Source organism: Ischnura elegans, chromosome 4 (assembly GCF_921293095.1).
Source record: "Ischnura elegans chromosome 4, ioIscEleg1.1, whole genome shotgun sequence".
NCBI lineage: Eukaryota > Metazoa > Arthropoda > Insecta > Odonata > Coenagrionidae > Ischnura > Ischnura elegans.
Window position 1 is genome coordinate 103,450,678 of NC_060249.1, and position 15,373 is coordinate 103,466,050.

Genomic DNA, 15,373 nt, shown 5'->3' on the forward strand with positions numbered 1-15,373 from the left:
TAAGATGGTGAAATGTGCCCCCAGATATTTTGAAAAATAAAAAAATATACACTTAAAGTGCATAAAAAATTATGTGTTTCCCTAAAGCTTCAGGCCTTAACAATAAAAATTTACCCCAAAAAAGTTGAAACACGATTTTGATTTTTAACCATACCTCCGGTTTTTATTGTAATAAATTCTTTTCTTGATTTTGAAATGTATATGCTACTTTGCGGTACCATAATGATTTTTTTCAAAAATTTTCAACTGAAATCTAAACTTTTACGTAAGTTTTAAATTTTCAAAATTAAGTTAAAAATTTTAGGTAAAAATAGACATGCCGAAAAAATTAATTGTTGTTACCCCTACATCAAAATATAATCCTAATTTTTTTCAGATTTTTAAAATTGTAGAAACATGGTCAAAAACACCAATAACCGTTTTTAACCTCATTGGTAGAGTATTACGTTAAAGCCAATATATCTGCTCTAAGGGTCAATCATGTCTACAAGGAGATAGAATGTGGATAAAATGTGTAAGGCAATAATCAATAAACCGAAAGCAAATAATCACATTCACTGCAAGGAAATAACCGAAGACAAAAATTTTCTTGAGACTTCTTATTTTATGAAGGAATTTCTAAGGAAATTAATGACGTGGTCTTGGTTAATGATATTTTGTGCCGCAAATGCTATACTAGTGTGACTTAAGGTCGTTTTACTCGGGACCCATCATTGCGCAATCTTACGTATGTACGAAAGCGCTATCGATATTGCGTCGTGTAAAACGGCCTTAATGCATATTCGAAAAAAAGATTTACCAATTATCACCACTTCTGTTATATTCGTAATAAGGAAATTGGCTCAAATGTTGGCAATAACTTCATGGCTAATTAGAGTCAGGAGATTATCTTTAAGAGTCAGACAATTAATCTAAGTGTGATAGGCATTGCTAATGTTTATTCTTAATCAATTATATTCCAAACTGATTAAAAAAATCGTTTCCCTCAACAATCAAATCATATATGCTCTTGGAATACAAAGATGCAAATGGCGCAAAGCAGTTATTCGTGTTTTTGCCATGTTCCTACAATTTTAAAAATCTAAAAAAAATTAAGATTATATTTTGATGTAAGGAAACAACATATATTTTTTAGGCGTGTCTATTGCTACCTAAATTTTTTTATTTAATTTTGAAAATTTAAAACTTAAGTAAAAGTTTAGTTTTCAGTTAAAAGTTTTTGAAAAAAAAAATTTATTCAGTTTTATGAATTTTTGGTTTTTAATTTTAGTGTACCATTAGAAAAAATTAATCATTTTTGTTAACCTGAAAAGTTTCTTTTTTTGAGATACGTGTTGTTAGAACATAGCCATCGATATACATTTTAAAATCAAGGAAACGATTTTATAAAAATAAATACCAGAGATATGGTTAAAAACTGAAAATCGTGTTTCAACTTTTTTTGGGGTTAATTTCCATTGTTAAGGCCTCAAGCTATAGGGAAACACATAATTTTTGATGCACTTTAAGTGTATATTTTTAATTTTTTTTAAATATCTGGGGGCACTCTTCACCATCTTATCCTGCTAGACCCTTTTGCCTTATTTTTTTAAACTTAAATGTATATCGGCAAAAACCATTAATGGCCATTTCCTATTCAAAATTTTGAAATTGTTGTGAATAAAAATTAAATAGATGATTTAAACACCGTTTTTAGATACCGCAAAATGTTCCCTTTGATTAAAGAAAACAAATGTAAAGAATATGGGGCATGCTTAATATTTCAAATATGTAGCCTACTATCTCCTCGTTTTTTTCCTGTTTTCCCAATTCTGCCTCGTCTCACTCCTTCGATTTTCTCTGTCTTTAATCTCCGCTCTGAATTTTCTACTCCCCCCCACCCCTATCAATCTTTTCCATATGGCCCCTTTCCAAATCTTTATCGACCATGGAATGGCGCTGTCGCTTCTCCAAATCGACGTTTCCGTCCCACCACATTCCAGCAATCGTGTTTTCTTGTGGAACCGTGGTAATCTTTTTCCCAAAACACGTGTCGCTAACCCACTCGGCAAATACTTCCGGGAAAACTTATCCTTCAGCCAGACAAAATGTATTATGAATATTAGCTCTTACTTCAGGGCATTTATTGGATCGATTCATTTGTACTGAATATTTGTAGAAAGACTTACGTTACCATCGGTTTTTAAACTAAAATCGCATATGAAACTTGACATATATCTTTGGAAATATTATATGATCTACAGCAGTTTTGATGATTGAGTGGCATGTCGCCCTAATCACGGCTCTATCTCCTCCCATCCGACCCTCTCCCCCCTATCCTCACTCCGGAGGCGTCAGCGGGCTCCCTATCGCGGCGGCACTTATTTTCCTTTCCCCTTCCCCACCAAACACCTCCCAAGGTTGAGTAGGCGAATCAGTTTAGGTATTTGGTTCCTGATCCTCGTGCGTTGTATCTTCCAAAGGGTCCAAACTGGATCCCGATCCTGTGAGGGAAAATGGTGGCCAATAGTAGTGGGTATAGCTTTGAGCCACAGACCTTAGGGTCTGGGATTTTACATCTCGGCTGATATCTTCGGAATAAAAATCCCTCCAAGTGAGAGATGGCCCACGGAAAGGAACTGGACTCACTAACATGAATTTGGAACTTTCGAATCCCTTTGGGTAGTCTAGGATGAACTCTACCATACCTATCCAGCAAAATTCCCGGGTTTAGTGTCTGGAGTGAGCAGTTGCAAGAAATGAGAGAGGACTTACGCCAAACAAATCCTGTAATTCTAGAGATGGCACGCGTATCCTGGGTAACTTCGCTTCGCGATTCATTTTTCCTGGGATCCTTATAAGTATAAAAGACGTTCAAGTCATTTTCATCCAAAGATTTCAGCGAGGAGTGATATCTTCCATTTAAGCTAATTTATCCGAGTGTTTGACGATCACATAACCTTATAGGGCATCAATAATCGAGGGTAATAAAACCAGTACAAGTTAGGTACAATAAATTCCAAACGATAATTTCATATGGATTTTATATTGTAACGTTTTTCTTTTTATTATTCCACTTCTAACTTAACAAATAATTTTATTACACTTTGTAAACAATTTTTTTAAATTTAAAACTCGAGATCAAAAACACATCCGCTCGCCGTGACTATTACAATCCAACTCCTCTTCTTTGCCGTTCACAACAATCTCACCACCACCACTTGCCTCATTGTTCCACTCCCACCAATTATCACATCAACATTCTCCGACTCAACTCAAATAACACTCGAAATTAATTGTTACATTAGCCCCATTAAAAGAAATGTTGTAAGGGACTAAAAACATTTTCTTTTAAAAGTTCGGAACTTAACTCCTCTTTATTTTAGACATAGCAACTATAAACAATTTTGCTTTCATGCCCTAATCTACATTTTACAATCGAAGCCCCAACGCCTTCAAGTTAGACCTTCCCTTATTATTTATCTTGAATCAAGGAATGACTACAAGAGACTAGTACAAGAGTATTAAATTGGAAATTCAAAAGTATTCGTAAAATATTGCTCGATGCACTGAATGGTTGAGGCCTTTACTTTGTAGAATTCCATATTTAATGTTTGGAACGAAATTTCTTAGCTTTTCTACAAAAAAAAAAGAAATTTTTTTAGAAAAGCTAAGAAATTTCCTTCCAAACATTAAAATATTGCTCGCTAAAATCTGCCATAGAACAAATCTCGAACCATAACTATGAAAATAAATTGACACTTTTCCTTCCTAAGATCATTTCACTTTATGCTGCCCCCCTTTCATTTATCACTCTCCGCCACTCACTTGACTCATTCATTCTATTATCACACTCATACCATTAAATTCTTCAAGTTCACTTGGTATCATTTTTCAAATTCAAAGAAGCAACTAAATAACCCAAAATTTAAAAAATGTAACTGAAACCTGTCAACACATTCATGCTTATTGAAACTCAAAATTCACTCCACCTTCTTCATAATGCACACCCCACTTGTTCACAATATTATACCATTTATTTCAATTCCCTCCATTACGACTGCAACTTCGGGATATTCAGCACTTTGCTTCGCTTCCTCACCCCCTTCCTGCAAAAAATTCGTGAGGCGATTCAACCGGAGCACACTTTGCCCCTTCTCCCACTCGCGCACTCTCTCACTCTCCCGTCGATCTGCCGTTCGCCTTTACCGGAAATCCCCGCGCTCCTGGCCGCGAGAATATCCTTTCCAGGCTCCGCTCCTTCTCTCATTCGGGAATCGCCGCGATTGGCCTCCTGGCGGTCCCCAATTAAACCCTTGGCCTCCTCTGCTGGCGGATTCTTGATTTATTTTCGTCACCATCCTCTTCTCTGTTTCTTCTATCTTCTCCTTAATCTCTTCAATCCCGGCCTTCAGGTTCGCTTGGCTTGAATCTAAGTCTTCGGTATCTCACCAGTCTCGCCAAACTTTACCCCTACTTCAGCAATCATTTCTTCCCTCTGGTCGCGTATTTCCTCCATTTTCTTCTCTTGGTCGGCGATTCTTCAATCATATTCTCGCTATGATGCCGTTAGGCCTTCGTTGATATTCTTTAACGTCTCCTCAAATTTCTTGTACCTTTCTTCTCGTTTGCTATCTCGTCTCTCCTGTTCTTCTATCCACTGCTCGATAAATGTTTTTATCACTCCCGCCATTTTACAATTCCCGCTTTCTACATTGCGACTCGTTTTTCAGGTGTCCTGTGGTCTCGATCCTCTCGAGAAGTCGTGCCCCACGTTGGGCGCCAAAATGTAACGTTTTTCTTCTTATTATTCCATCAAGAATATCTCCGTCCACCATCACGTGCCTCATTGTTCCTGTCCCACCAATTGTCACATCAACATTCTCCGACTCAACTCAAATAACACTCGAAATTAATTGTTACAATATTAATGTATGATGTCACCGATACCACTGATAATTCCAATTGTATTTAGGTACCCTATGTTTTTATTCCTCCAATAAGTCCAACTTGGAATTACATTAAAAATTACATTGAATTTTTAAGGACTTCAATCAGTCGGCGTTAGAGAATTGATCATTAATTCGGAATCATTCTCCTCATTCAACGCGGCATAGTTCGTGTCAGTTGGCCTTTTTCGGCCATAGACAAATAAACATGTATGCAAAATGTAGTTAAAACAGTAAATTGTACTAAACAATCTAGTTTAAAAATAAACTAGATTGAAGTCGGTCTATAGAAAATCCAAGGCTACGAAAGATGAAGGCATCAAGCAAAAATAACAGTAGAATGGCGTAATAATGTTCCAATGGGGATGTTACTGCGTGGAATAGAATACTCCACGGGGAAGGGGAGAGAGTGTAAGGTTTGGTAATTTGAATGTGGCCACAGGAGCGAAGTTGGGGTATGGAGATTGGCGTATGGAGGATCCCGATTCCCAAGGCTAAGTTATTCAAATCTTCGTAAAATTGTTGTTGTTTCAGACCATTACTTTTAGTTGGTTATATTTTATCGCCTTTTGTTTAAAATTTCTATTTGAGTGCAATGATCATTGTAGAAATAATACTCTTTTTGTTAATATTAATAAATCTCTCCAGTCGTTTTTCTTCGTTGCGCTACTTTATTACCCTAGCTGTGCGGAAGAAAAAGGGCAGGAATGTAGCGTTGTGGCAGAATAAATGTGGAGTATAATTATATGGGGGATGCTTTACGAATGATTACTCTCAGTTCAATTATTCAATTTTCCACGCGAACAGATTAAAGAGAAAGGTATGTTCTCGTGAGAATATACATCAAACGGAGGAATAAAAAAACAGCCTCTACGCATTCCTCTTCTTGAAGAGCTCTTTCTGAGATTATACCATCCTTGAAAATACAGAGCTCAGATTCTTTGGTAGAGATAAGTAATGGGAAACGTCAGCAGAAATTAGTGTTCGGGTGAGTGGTAGAGAAGGCAAGTTGAAACTATTCCACGAAATAGATTATTTTACATAATTCATTTACATAATTCTCGGCTCGCCCATTCCTGCGTGGGATTTACGGAATATTCCTCAAAGAAATAAAATAGCCTTGAGTTGTTGATAGTGTTACCAAATTTACGAGCAGTAAAAGATTCCATCCATAACATCACTACCATAAGGTAGCTTTATTAGGGTAGCTTTCCCTAAAGCTAGGATTCCCTAGCTTAAAGCGTGGGAGCTTTCCACGGTGATGTAATGAATAAATGTTTTCCGGGATCAAAGTCGTGTTGATTCATTTTTTCCACTAAAACTAGTCAACGCGGCCGTAACCCGGAAAAATTTATCCAACTCCCTTTTTTATTTGTATTTATCAGTGTGCAATATTCCCTCAACATATTTTGTACATTTCACCTTGGAAACCTAGAATTTCGAAAGGTGTCTACTTCCAAGTTCATGACCATACCCATTCTACAAATAACTAACCGTTCTTTTTCCTACTGGCTTTCCGTCCTATTAATTCCGTCCCTAATAATATTATCCCTTTCTTTATCAATTACAATTTGTACTGACCAAACTTCCTCCCATTACGTAAAAAATAATCAAATAACTTGCTAAGTAGTGAGGCTCTGGCGACCGTATGAGTTTATTGTTTTGTTTTGTCAGTGTTTGAAATGGAATAAAATTACGGTCTACCTTTCATTTTTATTGATATAAGTTCTCTTTAAATTGATAATAACGCTGTATTTGGACCATTTTGTTTCCAATAAAATATTTTATAAATTAGAATTAATGCAATGAGGAGAGGTTGGATGGATGAAGGACCTATATCGTCTCAATTACTCACTCCAGTGAAGGCATTATTATCAATTGATATATATCTATTGATATTAGCCTTCATTGATGCGTTAGTTGCTGCCCTCTGTTTTGTGGTTTAACGAATATCCTGCAAAAATTCTCCTTACAGAGGGGACGGCTGTGTCTCTTGGGGTACAGTACAGCAGTCATGCTAAAGCCCGTATGACTCTTTCCAATTTATTGGCCAATAATTCGGCGAGCAATATTTTTTTAAATATTGGGCGTTACGTACCGTATGACACGTATCAATATTTACACCAACATTGGTCATAATAGTGCTCTAATGTCCCGCTAGAGAACGCCATTGTATTTCAATGATTTTACTTAGTATAAGCATTCGTGTAATTTGTGCGCTTCAATCAATAGAAAATAACTTTTTTTGTCCATATTTCAGAATATTCAAGCGAATTCTCAGAGCAAAATCAATATTTTTCAGCGAAACAGGATGTTTTGCAAAGAGCCTCCTGTTTTGACCACTAGGAGTCAACAAAACTGACTTTCGATTGGAGATTGGCCACGAGAAAATAGAACCTGTTCTAAATTCCAGATTGGGCGAGACATTGTGTTTAATATTGTGAAAAGGATATTGGACTAGAAATTGGTGTGTGTCAGTTGGATCACAATCCAATATCCAATGGATTGCAATAAATTGGGAAGTGTCATACGGGCTTAAGGCGAGAATTCCATCGTCTCGAAATGGCTTGAAAAGCAAAGTTGCAATTTTTCCTAACCTCATAATGGATTTCTACAAAATTTAAGGCCTCAGCCATTCATTGCATGTTGGTTTCAGCCGATGGCCTTTGCTATACCAGATTCATTACTTTTTTACTTGTCTGAGGTCTTCACTCCCCATACACGATTTTATTTTTTTACGTCCCAAGCTGTCATCAAGGTCAATTCTTTTAATATATCGTTCTCAACGATGCATCTCTCTTGCATTCAAATATGACCTTGGCACGCTTGAAAACGACGCTCTGTTCAAAACAAGGATGGGGACAGGTTTTTACAACGACGCGTGCGTTTTTCCTGACCAATAAATCTTACGCTCGTCTCAAATTGCTCGGATTATAATGGCTATGCAGTTTCCTTTATGGCAGGTGGAGTCCTTAAAGGTGATCGTCCTCGCCCAACCTTCGAACAGGATATTTCAATGAAAAACATTGTAAGTGCTCCAAATCAACCACATAAAAACGAGTGCTTCAACAAAAGAACAGTTTTCCCTCCGAGAATAGAATTAAGAGCCGGCAACTGAAGAGCGATGTATGTTTGCCTCCGATCCTTCATTTTATATTTAAAAGTATTCTCCTAAAGTAATCGATATGAGTAAAACAAACATTCAAAGACGAATTTTAGCTACTTCCACGAAGTAAAGCCTCACACTGTCGCTTAGAGCCTCATATCCTATTTTAATATACTGGCGACACTTTGGAGAAAACACTGAATACTTAAAATGTTATATCTTGCATACCTTTTAAATTACTTGCTGATATATTTATTAGCTCTCAAGATTGAAATTCCTTGACTGTGTGTGTCCAAATAAAGCTAGGTTTTACTATCTTCAAAAATTTCCAACGTACGCTGGTATCCCTAACATAGGTAATAGTGTGAGTAAATTACAGTTCCATTAGAAGTAGAATGAAAACAGTGTTTTTCTGAGGGAAGTAAGGAAATGTCATTTCCAGAAATGGGTGAGACTGAAAATCATTTATTCCATCAAAGACTTATACCCTAACAACACCCTCCCTAATCGCTCCAAATAAACAATATCTGCTAATTCAATCCATCGAGGGATCACTAACCTTTAATCAAGCTATCATTAACTACGTCGAATGTTTCTCTCAAATCCTTCATAAAATATTTTCATCTGATTTGAAGCGTATGGAACACGATAATTAGTAACAAAGGCAAGTAAAATTTCAAATAACCAATATATGTATACTTGGGAGTCCACGATAAGCGAATCTGTAAAAGTAACCTCTAATGAGGTAATTCATGGCTTCTAACTTCTTCATACTGTATAACCAGTGCCGTCAAAGAATAAAAAGACGATTCACATAACCTCACCTTCGGAATTATTCAAGTGCCTTAAATGGAAGGCGCATTGATCCATCCGTTCGAGTGCTATCTTCATAAACTCTCCACTACGGAGTTTCTCAGTTTTCCGCGGAGTGACTAACGATTCACCAACTGACCACTTTTACCTATTAAGTCACTTTCTTGTCCGTCCAGTTCAAATCTTGCAACTCAAAAATAACCCACGTCCCGATTAGCAATCGCCCTAAAATTTTCACTACAGATGATAACAGGATGACAATGCATTCTTAAAATTTTTGTACATCTTCTAGGTAGTCTGAGTCACAGTTTTCGACTATAAACATGTGGCATGATCATTCAGCAGCAGTGAAAGTTTTAAGTATTATATACTTATTACCTCTTCAAGGTGTTTAATTGCCTAACAGGATAACGCTAAGGAATTATGATCAGAAAGTTTGAGGTTAACATTCTGCCACTGGCGTCATTTTTTTCCCATATTTAAAAAATAACTCGATTAACAAGTTTGCTTTGCGCGTCTTCCATAGATAAAGGATTTGTTATTTTGTCATTTTTGACGTGGAACCTTTTCGTAACCTCATAGATCCTAATGAAATAAAATAAAATTGAGAATATGATATTGAAAAAGATTTTAAGTCATAATTTTTCATTCAAACTTACTAGCCCACGTTTTCATTCAAACTAAAAAAATAAGCCATCTTACATAGTCCCAAGATCCGATTCTTAATTTTTACAGATGAAGGACTACATTTCCAAACCTATAAACCAGGAGCGGATCGATTTCAACCTCTTATATCAAATTATTTTTCTGCAAATATTGTTCCAATACTACCGTTAAAATCTCAAATATATGATGATGAATTCTCCTATATCAAGGGAATGTGCTCCAAGTTTTTGGTTTTCCCCATCTCAACCCTCCATCTCTTATTATTCCCAATCAGATTATCAATATCCAGAGGTTCTTCTCCTCGTTATATTCCTTAGCTGCCCAAAGTACTGTACAGTCATGCGGATGGAGCATTTACGGGGTAGAGGGGCCGCAACAAGGTATTGGTTCAAATTTTAAGAAGTTAAGTAAATGGTTTGAGCATTCAAATCAAATGATCGCTCACTGTCCTAAAATCAAATGACCGTACATTGTTCTTTCGTAATTATCGGACTCTCGGTGTTAATAGGCGGAGAGTTAGAGGGTTCTAGGTGAACCCTTCGAAGGATACAACGCACCGGGGCCGGGAACCAAGCTCGTGGCTTATACGCCCAGACACCCGGGGAGGGGAAGGACGGGAAGGAAAAAGGATAGAGGCGTCGCACAGTGGTCCCAAATCGAAAAAAGCTGGCCAAAATTAATAACGTCGTAATTTTAGCTAAAACAGCAACAAAAGTGGATATCTCTCACTGATTTTGATCGTCTGAATCTGATTTTGGCATTATTATTACGATGTCTCTTCATTTTATCATTATTTGAGCTGTTATTATTTAAACAATTTTTAGAAAATCTCAATATAGATGTTATTGCGATTGGTGATAACTTGGTGTTCATGGAGAGTTTAAATTAGTATAATTTTAAGGTAAAAGATGTATAAATTGTTGTTAAAACCATTATAGAATTTACGACATGAAATTGGTGAGATTCGAACCCGCGACCATCAGCAGAGTAGGTGAGATACCAAAATCGGAAAAAAGTGCTCACACTCACTCATTTTTGGCTTCCATATACTTGATAAGTCACATAAGATGAAATAAAATGACTGATATGAAGAACATTGAGGAAAATAATGTTCGAATTGCAATAAAATGGCTTTCATGTATCACAAAGAACAAATTTAAAAATAATCGTCTCCCGATGTCACACCATCGGACTCATTGTCGTTCTGCGAATTACTTAAAATTAGCAAATTTTCACCTCACCTGATAGGCTGATCTCGTTTTTTTGTAACTCCTGATGTAATTAAAATGTATGATTCAAATATTTGCAGGAGTCTTCGAAATTTATCTTCATATTTTAACATTCTTGGGTATTTTCTTGTACAATGCTCTCGGAATTTCCTCATGTCTATTTTCCTGGCCTCCAATGCTTCCTCCGTTAAAACTTCAATTGTAAGAAAGGATTCTTTGGAAATTGCTGTTCCATTTATCAGCACTTTATTTACCATGAGCAGAATATAATACCAAGCATAATCGATGCACAGCTCAGCTATTTCAATACAATACTGGCTGAAGGCTTCATTATTTATCTCATAGCCGCAGGACAGAGATTTTAATATCACTGAAAGTCTATGAATAAGTCTTTCATCGATACCCGTTGTGAAAATTACAAATCACATTAATAATTATATTTCATACACATAAAGCATTTATTCGTAGAATTTTCAGAATTATAGAAACGGGTCCAATATTTCTTACTTATTGATTATAATTTTATATTTACACGTAGTTTCATCTTGTCTGAAATGAAATCCTGAATCAAAACTTCACTTTTAAAAATATGATGATTGAGATTAATAAGTGATTATTTTTATACTCTGCATATATTCACCGACTGTGCATACACGGTAATCATTTGCACTCACTAGATGCGAGAGGAAGATATTGATATACTTCTGGAAGGAATTTCATTTCCTTCTGTAACCAGCTTTTGAACGTCTCTTTGCAATGCTCATCTGTCCTCGAGCTTTGATTCCACTTTCTCCGGAATTTCGAGAAAACATTCTTCGCACAAAACGCGTCAGAATATTTTTTGCATGCTTGATTTCATTCAGTCGAAATCTTGTTTTCAAATATTCCACGACATATTCTTTTCTCTCCGTATTTTTATTGTACACCGCAAGGTACGAAAAAATTTGCGGCACCCATAATTCAAATTTAACAGGAGTATTTACGGCTGAAACGATGAATGTGATTTCTAAAAGTTGTCTATTTTTAACCAATAATAAACCAGAAATTATGATTTGACATTGAATAAAAGATATATAGACTTGCCTCTGAGTTTCCGGCGTATCCTGAAATTTGCATGCCAAACATTGGCAAACCAAGTGCTTTAATTATCTGGACAGGAGAAGTTTCTCGAGTTAGCCGTTTTAACAAATTTCGGAGCACAGCACTTGTTCACATAGAAAATCATTAAGTAAAACTGAGTGGGAAATGTTCACCACATCCATGCAATGGCTATGGTGAGGGAGGCCGTCATCCTCATTCCATTATTATTAAAAAATGCACGAGCAAGATTCACGCTCCATTGGTGGGTTTAGACGAATTTTTCCCTCCGAATTCAATCCTATCTACGTCTATGGGCTGTTGAAATGATTCTGTGAATAATTTTTGGCATTAGGGAGCATTTATTTCTCTTAGCGCCAATACCTTATTTCGGAATAACGTGCCTACAACGCTGTACAGCATGCAAGGGATCTCTTCTCTATAAAAATATGAGGAAAGTTTTGCAGAGAAAAGCATCTTGTGGTTACTGTAAGGTTCTCGCATGAGAACTTGAGTAGTCACTTTTGATCACTCATAATTTTTCTCATTGAGAGCATGAAAACCGGCCCTCATTTGTTTCATGAATATTTGAAGGTGAGTGCACAAACAAGGAGTGTGCATACGATGGGAGAGAAGCACTTGATTGATGTAATGTTACAGGAATTAGAATTATGCTAAGTATACACCATGCAAGTTTGACTACCGATACAGGAATATTTGAGCGATAATGCCACTGTCTCCCGCCGGCCGCTGGCCAGCCGCCCTCAGCGGAGCGGTGCACCGCTCAACTTAAAACCCTCTAGATGTAGGATAGGCAAGTATAGGCAAGATTTTTTTCTCCATCTTGTTGTACATACTCTTCCTAAGGATTAATCATAGGAATCTTTGAGGGGCACGGAGGGGCACGAAACTCTATTGACACATTTGACTAAAAATAGGCCCAAAAATAGCTAACATTATAAATAATTAAATATGGTTACAATAAATTCTGAAACGAACAAAACTTACCATAATACTGTGAAAAAATATGCAAACTTATCGCATTAAAATTGACAAATGAATCCCATGAAATTAAAATAGTCATTTATTAAGTTTAATTACCCTAAAATCGACTATTTCTACGCCTCGGGCGTTTTAGGCTGAACATGCCCATGTTTGACGGGTTACACAGGTCAACATAATAATGACACAGACCTATCAAGTACAAAATATTATAGGCCATATCCTGCAGAATCCGAATACATAATTCAAAACTTCCTCGTAAAAAGTCGAAAAAATGACTTTTGGCCAGCTTTTTTCGATTTGGGACCAATGTGCGTCGCCGCGATGGGAGCCCGCCGACGCCTCTGGGAAGGGATAGGAACGGAAGGGACGGGACGAGGGAAAAACACCCCTACGCTATAGAAGCGAAGGGGGCCCTACTATTAGCGAAACCAAGCATAAGCAATTAGTGTTCTAGCGATCCTAGTGGATTTTCCTATGAGGAAGAGAAATCCATCGATCGAATCGCTAGATGGGTTAATAGGCAATCAGGAAGGGTTCTCGTTTCCTCAAACCCTGCCAAGGAAAACAAGAAAAAGAAAATTGCCTAAGTACTTCCCCAATTTGAGCCAAATCAAAATTCGCCGAAACTAGAAGTTCGATTGAAACGGAAACAGCAAAAATATTTCTTTTTACGACAAGAAAAGTGGCTAAAAAACATAGATTTACCGGAGACGATCTATACTGTATTTTTTTCGGAAGAAAAATATAAAACTATTAACTAATCTACATCTACATAATACTCCGAAATCCACCTAAAAGGCGTATGGCAGAGGGTGTTAGAATACCAGGCGTTTACAAATAAAAAGGAAGTGCTTTAAGGATAATTACGTCTAGCATTTATTGAAATCCTTTATGGGAAAAACATTTATTGAAATCGTGGGAAAAACAAATTCCCATATCTATCCGTTCGGCAAAACATCTATCTTAATTTATCGCTTCTGTCGGACCTGGAAATAAAGTGGGGCTCTAATATTTGTTCTCCGGGTCGCTCTTAAATATATCCATTCTCACTTGTTCAAGCAATCGAAGCCTAGCGCGCATCCTCCGAGTCTCCAGTGGCTCCCAGCCTAGTTCGCTTAATATCTGGGTAACGCTGTCTGTACGCCCGTAGCGGTTTTTGGCGAACCGCGCAGCCTTCCTTTGTAGTTTGTTCATTTCGCGGATTAATAAGTAACGTTACTCGGTAAAACACCAAAAAAATGAAACGTTCGCTAAGAGAACCCGAAAACACGGTGTGTTATTACCTTCATCAAATGGTGGACGAAATTCTCCTTGTATGAACACAGAAGAATACCTTAACGCAGGGTTTTCGATGATAATCTGGATAAGGTGATAAAGGAAGAATGAGAGGATCTCTCAAAAATCAGGCAGAAGCAATTGGATATGGTAAAGTATTATTTACAAATGTAAAATGAGTAATAATTATTTTATTTAAGTTAGATTTCATGAGATATTCGTTTGTGATATCTAACGAGGCAAAAAGTTCGCGGAATACCTACCAAAATTTAACTCCCAAGGAAAATTACCAATGTATGCGAGTATTTATCGTAGACAGATAGTGGATTAGTGGATAAAAAAGGAGACAAAACAGATGTATTCGATGTAAAATTTTGATGTCTTCTATACCTTTCCTTGGACGGCTGAAACTAGCTTGAAAGCATCACAAATTCTAGGGTAGCCACATATGGGCGGAGTAGTTAAAATAAAGAAAGCCATAACGGCTTCCAGCATCATCATAATAAGTTAACAATTATACTTTATCAGATTTGACGCAGCTCTTCATTTCACACTCATACCTATTTGAGTTTCCATATTGACATTTGTCTACTCTTTTGCGTTATCAATAATAACTGATAACCTGCCCTACGTAACTCATTCGCGGCCATACCTAAGCCTTCTTCCCGTACACGACGATTGTCTTCATCGGGCCATCATATCTAATAACGTGGACAACTAATTTCTCATTATGTCTTTTGGAAGACTTCTATTTTCTCCCAGTCTTCTTTGCACTCCCTAATTATTTCTTTTGTCAATTCATTATATATTGATCATCCTTCTTAAATATCACATTTTGAGAGCATTCATTTTTTACTATCTTCTGCCGTAAACGTCCAAGCCATGCAGAAAAATGCTCTATATGTAGCATTTGATGAAGTTTTTCCTTATTCTGGTATAGTTATTCTTAGCTGTACATGCAGTCTTCTTTATGTAGAATGCCCTCTTCGGTTATGCTTTTGTATTGTCGATTTATTCTTGCTTCGCCCATCGCTAATAATTATAATCGATAATAATCGGTTTCCTAGGCTGCAAACTCTTTCACCTCATTAAAACCAAGAACCAAATTCCTAGAACTTCTCCTCGGCACCGAAAATGTCTTTTTTGAATTTTTTTCAATTTCATGCCCTCACAGGGTCCATTTGCCATTAATTTTTTTCACCTTTTTTCCATACTTCCCTTCCTCCATATCTTTGGATTCTCGATAAAAGAACGAAAAGCCAAAGCGTACAGAT